Source organism: Cricetulus griseus, chromosome 3 (assembly GCF_003668045.3).
Source record: "Cricetulus griseus strain 17A/GY chromosome 3, alternate assembly CriGri-PICRH-1.0, whole genome shotgun sequence".
Lineage (NCBI taxonomy): Eukaryota > Metazoa > Chordata > Mammalia > Rodentia > Cricetidae > Cricetulus > Cricetulus griseus.
In genome coordinates this window covers 133,885,521-133,901,274 of record NC_048596.1, presented here as the reverse complement: position 1 = coordinate 133,901,274, position 15,754 = coordinate 133,885,521, and positions in this window count along the sequence as shown.

The following is a 15,754-nucleotide window of genomic DNA, read 5'->3' as shown; positions in this document are numbered from 1 at the left end:
TGGACAAAGAGACAGGAGAATGAAGTGACTAAGTCCATGGTGGAAAGCAGTGGTTATGAAGACCCTGTTGTGTTCCAGGTGCTTATGAGAGCTACAGAGATTATTCTTCATGACAATCTCAAAGTCATATCTTCTCACACTACATTTTACAGGAAAGAAAGATGGTGCAAATTTCACAAGGTCAACTGGTAAAAAAACAATCCAGACTTCAAACCCAACTTCTTCTGACTATTTTTCAATATATAGCATATTACCTGCATTTCTAAGCTGCTATATTTGCATCTTATCCACATGAGTACGTACAGTTCTGAGATTTGATCATTCTATTAGGTATTCCAATCTTGAAGTGTGTGATTTTTTTTCTTTTCATAACCACTGAGATAACCTTCAGTGGTTACTGTCTTGTATCAGGGTGCAGTAGAGGTTTCTATGTCATGATCCCTCCTAGCCTACAACTGATGGACTAAGGGCTAGCAATGGCCTCAAGGTGACTACTCCATCAGCTAGGGGCCTAATGTCTGCTCTAGAATGTACTATGAATGTCAAAAGAGTGATGTAGGCTCTATCTGGTTGGAATTTAAAATGGAAGGTTTGGAGAAAAAAAGGGAGAAAAGGCAAGCTGCAGTCCATCAGAGAAGATCCTGTTTGTCAAACCAGATCTAGCTAAGTGATTCCAGCAGAACCTGGATAAAAGGTCCATAGATTTGTGGTCCTTAGGAAGCCCCATATTCAACATTCATATCCAAGATAGGTGGTATTAGGATTCCTCTGGAGAGCAGGACAGTTGTGGCACACACCTTTATTCCTATACTCAGGATACACAGCCAGGTGGATATCTGGGTTCAAGGCCAACATGATCTACACAGCAAGTTCCAGGATAACCAAGGCTTCACAGAAAAACCATGTTTAGAAAAACAACAACAACAAAGCATTCTTTGTTGAAGCATTCTTACCTGGGGTACCATGAGAAAATCTGTTACATAGAGAAAGAGCCCTACAGGGTAACTTGTTTGCTTTCCTTACTCTTTATATGGTAGTCTTTGACTTCTGGTAGAAAGACCGAATCAAGTGCAAAAACAGGAAGATGAGATTCACTTGACACTTCAGTTATCTATAGCAAGGAGCCTTGTAGTTTGTGACAAGCCATGTGCTCTTAACCTAACTTGTAAAGACAAAACTGTTGGTGTCATTCTCACCTGAGGTGACAGAGTTCTGATGTTGGAGTGTGTTAGATAAGGAAGACAAGGGAAACTGAGAGACACATGGTGAGGATGGAAGCTGGTGGAGGCCAGGATGGCATCCCAGAACACATGTGGGGAAGGTCCTCAAAATCCCATGTGGTTTGGCACATCATGGTGTGGTTCATTTAAGAGCCTTGTCTGAGAGGATGAAAAGGCATTCCAGAAAATTCAAAGAGGAAACAAACTAGCTGAAATTTTTCTACTGTAAATAGTCATCAGCCGTCTTAGTCCTCCCATAAGCAGACTTCCCTGAGATATGTGCCTATTACAGATAAATGTGGTAGAATCTTAAACAAACTGGGTGGTTGGCCAACTGTAGAACTTGCAAAAGATATAGGTTCAACCATACCTGGCTAAACACAGGCAGGAACTCATTGGCTCACAAGATCAAACTATGGCAAGGAAAGACCTAAGGCCCAGGCTACAACATCCCAGGAAAGCAATATGCATCTCAGGGAGCTCCTGCCTTGAACTTCCAGGGCCTTCTCTTCTTTCTCTCAGTATGAAAAGGTCTGGGGACACATGCAAGCCAGCCTCTTCCCAGACACTGTCATATCACTGCTCCATATTTGAATTAACTTGCTAAGCACCTCCTTCATCTGAGTGGTATATAAAAACCATTGCTTTCCAAGAAGAAACAGAATAAACTTATAACCATTTTAGCTTCTTTCACATGGCAGTCATCAACTCACGAAATGGACATGCTGGTGTTCCAACTCTCAGGGCATATGGTCTAAATCAGTGGGTCTCAACCTTCCTAATATGTGACCCTTTCATACATTCCTCATGTCGTGGTGACCCCCAACCATAAAATTATTTTGTTGCTACTCCAAAACTTTAATTTTGCTACCGTTATGAATCATAATTTAAATATCTCATAGGCAGGGATGTCTGATATGTGACCACCCCAGGGATGGAGACCCACAGGTTTAGAACCACTCGTCTAAATGGTTCAAGAGTAACAGATGATTTGAATATGCAGAGTCATAGATCTGCTGCTATAAATCCTCCTGAGTGGCTCTGAAATTTGGTAGGATTCTTTCATCCTAGATAAGTCAACAGAACACTATTTTCTTTTTTTTCTTTTCTTTTTTTTGGGGGGGGTCAAGACAGGGTTTCTCTGTGTAGCTTTGGAGCCTATCCTGGCACTCGCTCTGGATACCAGGCTGGCCTCGAACTCACAGAGATCCGCCTGCCTCTGCCTCTGCCTCCCGAGTGCTGGGATTAAAGACGTGCGCCACCAATATCCGGCCAGAACACTGTTTTCAAATGTTGTTATTTACCTGAAGCCTGATTGTATTATCCTGTCTAGACTGCAGAGGCTCTAGTGATAAGGCAAGAAATACACCCCTGAGACCTCCATGACCCTGCTGTTGCACCAACTGTCATTATTATGTATCAAGACTTCCTGCCAGCTGTTGTCTGACTAGACAATAGAACAACAATGACCAGAACTTTGGAAAGATACAGGTGAATAATGGAAAAAGTAACAGGCAGGTACAAGGTACAGCTGGATAGAATGAATAACTTTTTGAATTTCCTAAGTATTGCAGGATAACTATGATTAATAATGATTACATGAATATCTCAAAGGGGCTAAGAAGTTTTTGAATGTTCCAACAGAAAAATATAAAGTTACAGATATGCTAATTACTCTACAGATAGGCTAATTACTCTACAGATATGCTAATTACTCTTATCTGCTCATTACATACTACATACACATATTGAAATATCACATACTACCCTATTAATATGTATAATTACTCTGTGTCAGTTAAACAATATAATAAAATATTTTTTAAATCTCAGAGTTTTGGTATACAAACACAAAAATATTTACATGTGTACGTACATGTGCATGAACACAGTGATGTACAGTTAGTTTGGCTATCAAATATGCCAGTTGATTTTTGACAGAAAATTACTCTCAGGTGCACTGTTCTGATAACTAAAATGGGGTGGTATCACATGCTGCCAATGACATATAAAAAGAAGATGATACAATATGTGGCTAATACCAAATTCGTTGTTAATACCTTCCTTCTTCTCAGCCCTTTAATTGCAACATGTCCAGAAGAGACTTCCTAGAACAATGGGATATTCCAACCCTAGCCATACATGAACTTGGTCTTCTCAATCTCAGATTTCATCAGAGGAGTGCTCCAACAGCCCAGACACATCTTTAAGACATTTTGAGTGAGTCTGTTAATTCTCAGAACTCAAGAATTTGTAGTCACAAATTGGTGACTACTATTGATTTGGATCAAAGCCGATATTTTCAGAGAGAATACCTGGGGTTTTAATATTCTGCAGATGCAAATCCAGGCTTGTGTGTAAACACAATGTTTAACTATCATGACTCAGCAGATATCCATTTCCATGACTGATAGACATTCAAATCCCATGGCTTGACAATTATCTAATAGCATGATAATAATGTTGCATTTTGATGACTGCTATACAGAAAGCACGAATTTGACCCTTTTCTCACTCTACAATGGATATCCATTGTCTAATCTACACCCAAGAACTTCTGCTTGCCCACTCTGGGAACTCCTGTTCTGGGGTCTGCAGGCAGGTCAACTGGGCCCCTACGGACCAAGCAACCCAAAGTCTGCCTACATCTCTGTGCTAATCCTGCTCTACCCCACCACGAGTGCTGCAGACCCGCCTGCATCCACCTTGAGACCCATCAGAGTATTAAACCCTCTTGCATCCACTGGAAGAGAACCTCAGACCAGTACACACCAGGAGAGGAAGTGACAACAACTGCACCCACTGGAAGAAGAGATGGGAAGACAATATAAGAACACACACAACAACAGAAAAACCAATATGACATCACCAGAGTCTAGAGACTCAACGCCACCAAGACCTGAACATCCCAACACAGATGAAGCATAAGAGAGCAACCTTAAAAACAACTTCATGCAGATGATAGAGACCCTAAGAGAGGAAATGAGAAAATCCTTCAAAGAAATGGAAGAGAAGACAAACAAAAAATTGCAAGAAACAGTTCAGACAGTACAAGGTTTGAAAGCCGAGATAGACACAATAAAAACAAAAAACAAAACAACAACAACAAAAAAACACAGGCTGAGGGAATGCTGGAATTCGAAAAGATGGGTAAACAATCAGGAACAACAGATGCAAGCAAGCATAACCAACAGAATACAAGAGATGAAAGAGAGAATCTCAGGCATTGAAGATACATTAGGAGAAATAGATTCATTGACCAAAGAAAATCTTAAGTCCAACAAATCCCTAACACTAAATATCCAGGAAATATGGGACACTGTGAAAAGGCCAAACCTAAGAATAATAGGTATAGAAGAAGGTGAAGAAACCCAACTCAAAGTTGCAGAAAACATATTCAACAAAATCATAGAAGAAAACTTTCCTAACCTAAAGAAAGACAAGCCAATGAAAGTACAAGAAGCCTACAGAACACCAAATAGAGTAAACCACAAAAAACTCCCCTTGTCACATAATAATCAAAACACCAAACATACAGAATAAAGAAGGAATATTAAGAGCAAAAATGGAAAAAGGCCAAGTAACATATAAAGGCAAACCTATCAGAATTACACCTGACTTCTCCATGAAAACACTGAAAGCCAGAAGGTCCTGGATAGATATTCTACAAACACTAAGAGACCAAGTAGCCAGCCTAGACTACTATACCCAGCAAAGCTTTCAATCACTATAGATGGAGAAAACAAGATATTCCATGACAAAACCAGATTTAAACTATAGGTAGCCACTAATACAGCCCTACAGAAAGTACTGGAAGGAAAACTCCAACCTAAGGAAGTTAACTAAATTCACAAAAACATAGGCAATAGATAATCCCACTTTACCAAAAGCAAAAATAAAAAACAGGGTAAATCCACACACAATAACACAACCAAGAACAAATCAAAAACAAACAATAATAAGCACTCAATGTTCTTTAATTCCCCTCAATATTAATGGTCTTAACTCCCTTATTAAAAGACACAGGCTAACAGAATGGATATGAAGACAAAATCCATCCTTCTGCTGCATAGAAGAAACACACCTCAACTTCAAAGACAGACATTACCTCTGGGTAAAAGATTGAGATAAGTTATTCCAATGAAATGGACCCAAGAAACAAGCTGGGGTAGCTATCCTAGTATCTAACAAATTAGACTTCAAACTAAAATCAACCAAAAGAGATGAAGAAGGTCATTTCATATTCATCACAGGAAAAATCCGTCAGGATGAAGTCTCAATTCTAAACATCTATGCCCCAAATACAAAGGCACCAATGTTCGTAAAAGAAACATTATTAAAACTCAAATCACACATAAGATCTCACATAGTTATTAAAGTGGGAGACTTTAACACCCCACTCTCACCACTGGACAGGACCACCAGACAGAAACTTAACAAAGAAACAAAGGAATAACACAAATTATAACCCAATTGGGATTAACAGAAATCTATAGAACATTCCATCCAAACACAAAAGAATATATTCCCTAAGGAAATAGAAGCCATCATCAAAAGTCTTCCAACCAAAAAAAGCCCAGGGCCAGATGGCTTCACTGCAGAATTCTATCAGAAATTCAAAGAAGAGCTAATGCCAATACTCCTCAAATTGTCCCACACAATAGAAGCAGAAAGTTCATTGCCAAACTCCTTTTACAAGATTACAATTACCTTGGTATCCAAGCAACACCAAGACACAACTAAGAAAGAGAATTACAGACCAATATCCCTCATGAACATTGATGCAAAAATACTCAATAAAATACTGGCAAACTGAATCCAAGAACATATCAGAAAAATCATCCACCATGATCAAGCAGGCTTCATCTCCAGGATGCAGGGTTGGCTCAACATACAAAAATTTATCAATGTAATCCACCATATAGACAAACTGAAAAAGAAAAAACACATGATCATCCCACTAGATGCTGAAAATCCTTTGACAAAATCCAACACCCCTTCATGATAAAGGTCCTGGAGAGATCAGGGACAACAGGAACACACCTGAACATAACAAAAACAATACACAGTAAACCAACAGCCAACATCAAACTGAAAGGAGAGAAACTCAACACGATTCCTCTAAAATCATGAACAAGACAAGGCTGTCCACTCTCCCATATCTCTTCAATATTATACTTGAAGTGCTAGCTAGAGCAATAAGACAACAAACGGAGATCAACAGGCTACAAATTGGAAAGGAAGAAGTCAAACTTTCACTGTTTGCAGATGATATGATAGTTTACATAAGTAACCCAAAAAATCTCTACCAGGGAGCTCCTACAGCTGATAAAAACATTCAGCAAAGTGGTAGGATACAAGATTAACTCAAAAAAATTCAGTAGCCCTACTATATACAGACAATAAGAGGGCTGAGAAAAAAATCAGAGAAAAATCACCCTTTACAATATTCACAAACACCATAAAATATCTTGGGGTAACACTAACCAAAAAAGTGGAAGACCTGTATAGCAGGAACATTGAGTCTTTAAAGAAAGCAATTAAAGAAGATACCAGAAAATGGAAAGATCTCCCATGCTCTTGGATAGGTAGGATCAACGTAATAAAAATGGCAATCTTGCCAAAAGCAATCTACAGATTCAATGCAATCCCCATTAAAATTCTTCACAGACCTCGAAAGAAAAAATACTCAACTTTATATGGAGAAACAAATCACATGATAGCCAAAAAAAAAAAAAATGTACAAGAAAGGAACTTCAGGAGGAGGCATCACCATTCCTGCCTTCAAGCCCTATTATAGAGATATAGTCCTGAAAATTGCTTGGTTTTGAAACAAAAATAGACAGATAGACCAATGGAATCGAATTGAAAAATCCCGATATTAACCCACATACATACAAACACCTGATTTTTGACAAAGTAGCTAAAGATATACAATGTAATAAAGAAAACATCTTCAACAAATGGTGCTGGCATTACTGGATTCGGACATGTAGAAGACTGCAGATATATCCATGTCTATCTCCATGCACAAAACTTAACTCCAAATGGATCAAGTCCTCAACATAAATCTAGCCACACTGAATTTCTAAGAAGAGAAAGTGGGAAGTACCGTTGAACCACTTGGTACAGGAAACTGCTTCCTGAACATTACATCTGTAGCACAGACACTGAGATCCACAATTAATAAATGGGACCTCCTGAAACTGAGAAGCTTCTGTAAGACAAAAGACACAGTCAGCAAGACAAACGGAAGCCCACAGAATGGGAAAAGATATTCACCAACCCCACATCTGACAGAGGGCTGGTGTCCAAAATATACAAAGAACTCAAGAAGCTAGTTTCCTAAACACCAAATAATTCAATTAAAAAGTGGGGTACAGAACTAAATAGAGAATTCTCAATAGAAGAATCTAAAAGGGCTGAAAGACGGGGACCTAGGAGAATGAGAAAGGAAGAAGAGAAGGGGTGAGGAAGACATGATGGGACAGGAAGATTGAGTTGGGGGAAGAACAGAAAAGAGCAAGATAAGAGATAATATAATAGAGGGAGACATTATAAGTTCAAAGAGAAATCAGGCACTAGGGAAATGTCTGGAGAGCTACAAAGATGACACCAATCAACAATCTAAGCAACAGAGGAGAGGCTACCTTAAATACCCTCTCCTGATAATGAGATTGATGACTAATTCATATGCTATCGTACAGCCTTCATCCAGCAGCTGGTGAAGTAGAAGCAGGCACCCATAGCTAAACCTTGAACTGAACTGAAATCCAGATGCAGAGAACGAGGACGGATAAGCAAAGGGGTCCATACCAGGCTGGTGAAACCACAGAAACAGCTGACCTGAACAAGGGGGAGCTCTTGATCCCCAGACTGATAGCTGAGAAACCAGCATGGGACTGATCTAGAACCCATGAATGTGGGTGTAAGTGAGGAGGTTTCAGAAATCTATGGGACCTCTTGTAGTAGATCAGTAGTTATTCTTAGCATAGGAATGGACTTTGGGAGCCTATTCCACATAGAAGGACACTCCCTGAGCCTAGACATACAGGGGAGGGCCTAGGCTCAATCCCAAAGGATATGATAGACTCTGAAGACCACCCCATGGAAGGCCTCACCTTCCATGGGGAGCAGAAATGGTATGAGATAGGTAGGGTGTTAGTGGGGTGCAGGGTAGGAGGGGAGTGAGAGGGCACTAAGATTTACATGTAGAACAATCTTCTTTTTAATTTAAATTAAAAAATGAGAAAAAAATCTACACCGAAAAGCAGTGTCAATGTGTTTGACCATGAGCAGTCAAGGTTATATCTGACATGCAAGACTCTCTTACATACATGAGGCTCTCTCCAAGGCTTTACTTCTGAAATGCCATCTCCCTGAAGCTGGAATTATTTATTATTTTTAAGCAGACTGGACCCCATTAAATAATAATTTGTACAGTCAAGCATTTGGTCAAGCCACATTTTCCAGTTGACTCTGGGACCCTCAAATTTAATGAAAAGATTACTGTGATGTTACACCTTGGCATTCTTTTAATACAGGAACAACAATACACCAAATCCCAGAAACTCACTGAACAATATGAAGAGAATGCCAGGCTATTGCAAGACAAGAAACCAAGAAACACTCAACAATGAGGAGACTATTCTGGAGATGACTGTAGTGTCCACTGTCTTCTCCCAGGAACACACAGGAGTGGGTAAATATGAACCCGTGCTGACTCCAGTCTTTGTTAGCTTCTGTACACCTAACCTAAGGAGGGGCACTTCACTGGCTCAGCAGCCCCACCCTGATCCTCTCTTTTATCTTCCCAGATGTGATATTTGTGGTAAACAGTGCTGAACAGAGAAGTCATAGACCAGGGAAACTCACTGTGGGGTGCTACACTGCTTGTGCCAGAAGAGAACCCCAATTTCCACACTTAATTCACTTTCTTCCTGTCAAGTTTGTGGATATATTCCCACTATATATTTCTTGGGTTTCTGTGTTCATTGACTGATTTTTCTCCCAAATGAAATGGGAAACCAACCCAGAACAAACGTCCAGAGAAGTTAACTATGATTGTAACTCAAATGCAGTTGTCACAGCAGGCATCTGGGAAGCAATACTTTGAAACAACAACTTAAAAGTTCTTCCAAAGAACAGGCAGCCCTTCCTATAAATGAATAACCAAGCATGCTGACTTTTGTAATAGATACTTCTTTGCATTTCTTCCTGGATTTGCCATCCAAGTACATAGTCATACTATACACCTGTTTAGTATTCCAAATTGTCGTTGTTAGTTTTACTCTTAGGGTAGTTCTGTCATCTCTTTCTCATAATTTATATATTAAAAAATCTGGACTCCTCTGACTGTAGAGTTTTCTTCTGTTTAGGTTACAAATACATTATTTCTTGTCTACATTCTCCAAAAGAGTGACTGGATCCAGAGGCTCGATTAGCCTGGGATTCCATCCATCCGACAAGTTGTGCTTTGGCCTATCATGATGACTGTAGCTAGATTATTTTCTTTTTCTTTTTCTAAATTCACTAATGATACCCAATGTGTGGATCCATTACTCAACTGAACATTACAAAAAGCCAATATAGACATGTTACAATTGTGGTTTTATTATCTTAAATGCATTAATATGTTTTATAGCTCCAGAATATGATCTATTTTGGTGAAGGTAAGTGTGTAAAACTGGAAGATTGTGCATTCTGCTGTTGTTGAATGAATTATTCCACAAATGTCAATTAGATTCTGTTGATTGATGGTGGTGTTCAATTCATTTCTGTCCTCACTGATTTTCTCACTGCTGAATCGGTCCATTACTAACACAATATTATCATCTCCAGCTGGAATAGCAGACTCATCTTTTTCTCTTTGAGGTTCAGTCAACTTTAGTTTTGTGTGTTTTGGCAGTGTTGCAAGCAACATGTAGTTAAAAATTTGGATGCTCACAGTAAATTAGACCCTTTATGATGATAAATCATTCTTTTTTATGCTTGATCATTTTTTGTTCTAAGTCTGATATTAATATAGCTACTCCATCTCGTTTTTAAAATGTTTTAATAATGCATTTATTAATTCTTGGAGAATTTCATACAATGTATTTTGATCATATTCATCCCTTTCAACTTCATGATCCACCCCAATTCCTATCCACCCAACTTTATCTTCTCTCCCCATTCCCTCTCTCCCTCCTTTGTTGTCTCTCTTTCCTTCCCCTTCTTCTTGCTCTCCCTCCTCTCCCAATTTCAAGTCCAATTTGTGTTGGCCACCTACTCTTAGGCATCATGCCTGTCCTGGAATACGATTGCTACACCATGTGTTCACTAATCAAATGTCAACTGCTTCTCAGCTAAGGATGGGACTTCATACCCATTTTCTTTCCTCTATGTTACAATTTTGTATGTCTTGCTGCAGTTTTGTATGTCTTGATTTTACACAGGTCCTGTGCATGTTACCACAATCTCCATGAGATCATATGGTCATCTGCCATGCTGTATTCAGAAAACACCATTTTTCTTGAAGTTTTACTGCCCTTGCTTCTTAAAAATCTTGCTGCATGCTTTTCCTCATAGACCCCTAAGTTTGAGGGGAAGGATGAGATAGAGGCATCCCATTTAGGGCTGAGCATTCAAAGCTTCTTAGTCTCTGAAGGATGATGAGTTGCGTGTGTTAATCTGCAGCTACTGGAAGAAATTACTCTGAACAGGATTGAGCAATGTGCTGCTCTATAGGAATAGTAATAAGTCATTAGGCACTGTTTTGATGTTATGTCCTGGTAGCAGATCTATGACTCAAGTATGTAGCATCTTCAACAATAAGGTCTTATTGTAAAGTCCTGGATAGTAACCAACAAGAATAATCGGTAATGCCTGGGACTCATTGGTCAACAAGTCCCAAAGAGGTAACCAGTTCCTGGTATTGAGCTTATTATTTGGTATCGAATGATGTCTAGTTGAGGTATTAATCCCCCATTATAGGATAACTCAATTTAAATCATACACACAATATATATATAATGTATACATATTATTATATTATATATATAATAAAATAATATATATATGGAAGTTTCTATAGGAGTAGGTTTCCACCTAGTTTAACAAAGACCTTTGGTGTTAGTTATCCCTCACAATGTTCCCTCCTCTACCGCACCCCTTACCCTCCACCTCCTGTGGAAATACCCTTTCCCCCTTTTGTAACACTATATTTTATTTCCTTGAAAGATCCCTTCCTACAGCATTGTCCTTTAGTAGATACGTAAGCCTTATGGATATTTCAAACGATACATAGATATTGAAAGCTTAAAATCTAGCATCTAACATGTGATATTTGTCTTAATGAATTACCTCACTCAGAATGAATGTTTCCAGCTTCATCCATTTACCTGCACATTCTATTTTTAACTGCTGAGTAACATGCCATTGTATAAATGTACCATATTCTCATTATCCATTTATCTGTTAACTGGCATCTAAGCTGTGTCCATTTCTGGCTATTGTGACTAGAGCAACACTGAACATGGATGAGCAGATAGTTTCTGAGGTAAGATGTCTAGAGTCCCTTGAGCACATGTCCAAGAGTAGTATAACTGCATCTTGTGGTAGATCTATTTTTAGCTTGCTGAGGAACCTCCACACTCATTTTCAGAGTTGCTGCACCCATTTTCATGCCCCACCGCAGCAATGAGTAAATGTTCCAATTTCCCTGCATCCTTGCCATCTGTCGTTATCTGTTTTATGGTTTTTTTATGTTGTTTGATTTTTTTCATTTTATCTTAATCATTCTGACTGGGATATGATGAAATCTCAAAGAAGTTTTCATTTGACTTTCCCTGAGGAATAGGGATTCTGAACACTTTAAAAATATGTCTCGACCATTTATGCTTTATCTTTTGGGAACTCTGTTATTTCCATGACCATTTTTAATTGGGTTATTTGTTTTCTTGATGCTTTTGTTTTTGTTTGTTTGATTTGGTTCTTTGACACAAGGTTTCTCTGTGGTGTAACAGTCCTGGCTGTCCTGGAACTCACTCTATAGATCAGAATGGGCTCAAACTTATGAGATCTACCTGCCTCTGCCTCCCAAGTGCTGGTATTAGAGGTGTGAGCCACCACCAACTGGTTGATGCTTATTTTTTTCCAAAGTGCTTTCCTCTGTCATTTTAATAGCTAACAAAGATTTTTTTCCCATTCTTATTTTGCCTCTTTATCCAAATAAAAGGGAATGAAGAGAATTTTGGGGGTTTGCCTGATTGTGCTCACTCTTGCTGGCAAGTTCATCTGTCCTATTGCTGAGGCATTCCTTCACTGGCATTAGAATCTAATCCTTCAGGATTCCAATGTAGACTGAAGACCAGAATCTCTCTAGTACTTCCCTAGGACTCCAGAATCAGATTGGGACCGATGAGATATCCAGTCTTGTGGACTGAACAACTACCAGACCCTTGGCTTTATATCAGGAGACGGCCATTGTTAGACTATGCAGAGCAATAATAAATCTCCTTTTAACGTATATAATATTAAATACACATAATATATGTAATTTATTATATATTTTATTCCTTTATAGAGCCCTGATAATATGAGTGTAGTGCCTAGAGTGGTTCATAAGAAACAGAATTTTAGGGATTTTTTTTAAGTATTTGTAACATGTTTTGTAATTTTCTTACAGCTACAGCTACTGAAGAGTCCCCTAGTAACACGAAGAACACTGACAACCCATGGTTAGAAATATTTGAAGGGCTTACTGTAGGTAGCAAGCAATTTACTAACTCTGTGTATAAAACCTTTGACAATTTGTGGATTAATAATGAAAATCACAATGCTGGCAGGTTGCTGCTAGAAGCTCTGAGCAAACTGACCATGGAAAAGCATGAATTTGATTGAAAAAAACTGGTTCAGATTCATATAAACAACGTAAAGTTTTCTAAGTGTGCCCCCAAAGAGAATCTTCTCTTTAGTAGCCAGAGCTCAAGTTGCAGAAAATCAAAACCTAGCCTTTATTTGAATGTTGGATAACCTACAGTGAAAATTTAAGTTCCAGTCTTGAAGACTGTCAGTGAATAAAGTAAGGACATTGATAGGTAAGGATAGAATCCTATAACATGGGAGGACACAACTGAACTGATATCTTTGAACCCTCAGATACAGAAGGTATTTTTTTAATTTTTATTTTATTTTATTAGTTCAAATTAGGAACAAGCTTGCTTGACATGTCAATCCCTTCTCCCTCTCCCTCCCCTCCGCCCCAACATCCCACATGCCCCTAGTCATTCCCCCTCCACTCCCCAGGCATGGTAAGGCCCTCAAAAGGGGGGCTCCCCAAAGTCTACCACATCATCCTGGGTCAGGCCTAGGCCCTTCCCCATGTATCCAGGTCAAGAGGGCATCCCTTCATATGTGATGGGCTCTCAAAATCCCTTCTTTTTTTTAAGACCTTACATATTTAATACAGTCCGTTACCCCTGTACAAATGGAAAAAAAATTAAGTTCAACATTTCTAGAACAATATGGCTGTTAATTTTTGTACAATGCCAACTGAATGCGATAAACTGTTATACTTTTGTCCAAAGTTGACAACAAAGCTAAAGTTTCCAAAAATTCAAATTATATATGTATATATATAAATATATATATATATTTATATTTATATAAAAAGACCAATAATGGCAGTATGTATGCATCAATAGCAGCAACTGCTTTTGCAGGTTCTGCAGTCATTTGAACGAAATTACAGAGACATCCAGCACACTCCTTTTAAAAAAAAAAAAAAGTAAAAATCAAAATCCCGGAAAAACAGCACAGTTCTGTTACCCTTGTGGTACCTGGCACCATTTTTTTTAATTAGCTTCTCAATCATTATCTGGAAGGAAACCATTCTGAGCAAAATCATTAAAAAACAGCTCTGATAAAGCACGGTCACTAAGATGTATCATAAAGCAGGTCCACATATGAGTGAGTACATATCATGTTTGTCTTTTTGTGATTGGGTTACCTCTCTCAGAATGGTTTCTTCGAGTTCCATCCATTTTCCTGAAAATTAAAAGATCCCATTGTTTTTTTCTGCGGAGTAGTACTCCATTGTGTAAATGTACCACATATTCTGTATCCATTCTTCAGTTGAGGGGCATCTAGGCTGCTTCCAGTTTCTGGCTATTACAAATAATGCTGCTATGAACATGGTTGAACAGATGTCCTTGTTATATGAATGTGCTTCTTTTGGGTATATGCCTAGGAGTGGAATTGCTGGATCTTGTGGTAGACTCATTCCCATTTTCTTGAGGAGTTGCCATACTGATTTCCACAGTAGCTGTACAAGTTGGCACTCCCACCAGCAGTGGAGGAGTGTTCCCCTTTCTCCAAATCCTCTCCAGCATAAACTGTCATTGGTATTTTTGATTTTGGCCATTCTGACAAGAGTAAGATGGTATCTCAGAGTTGTTTTGATTTGCATTTCCTTGATGGCTAAGGATGTTGAACACTTTCTTATGTGTCTTTCAGCCATTTTAGATTCCTCTATTGAGAATTGTCTATTTAGTTCTGTACCCCATTTTTTAATTGGATTGTTTGGTGTTTTTGAGAATAGCTTCTTGAGTTCTTTGTATATTTTAGAGATAAGCCCTCTGTCAGATATGGAGTTGGTGAATATCTTTTCCCAGTCTGTGGGCTGTCGTTTTGTCTTGCTGACTATGTCCTTTGCCTTACAGAAGCTTCTCAGTTTCAGGAGGTCCCATTTATTAATTGTTGATCTCAGTGTCTGTGCTACCGGTGTTATGTTCAGGAAGCGGTCTCCTGTACCAATTAGTTCAAGGGTATTTTCCACTTTATCTTCTAGTAGGTTCAGTGTGGCTGGGTTTATGTTGAGGTCTTTGATCCATTTTGACTTAAATTTTGTGCAGGGCGATAGGCTTGGGTCTATCTGTAGTCTTCTACATGTTTGCATTCAGTTATGCCAGCACCATTTGTTGAAGATGTTCTCTTTGTTCCAGCCTATATATATTTGGATTGTTGTCAAAAATCAGGTGGTCATAGGTGTGTGGGTTAATTTCAGGGTTTTCACCTCTATTCCATTGGTCTACCTGTCTATTTTTGTACCAATACCCAGCTGTTTTCAGGACTATTGCTCTGTAATAGAGCTTGAAGTTAGGGATGATGATGGCTCCAGAAGTTCCTTTATAGTACAGGGTTGTTTTGGCTATCCTGGGTCTTTTGTTTCTCCATATAAAGTTGAGAATTGTTTTTTCAATGTCAGTGAAGAAATGTGTTGGGATTTTGATGGGGATTGCATTAAGTCTGTAGATTGCTTTTGGCAAGATTGCCATTTTTACTATGTTGATCCTGCCTATCCAAGAGCATGGGAGATCTTTCCATTTTCTGGTATCTTCTTTAATTTCTTTCTTTAGAGACTCAAAATTCTTACGGTACAGGTGGTTCACTTTTTTTGGTTAGTGTTACTCCAAGGTATTTTATGTTGTTTGTGGCAATTTTAAAGGGTGATGTTTCTCTGATTTCTTTCTCCACCAATGTGTCATCCATAT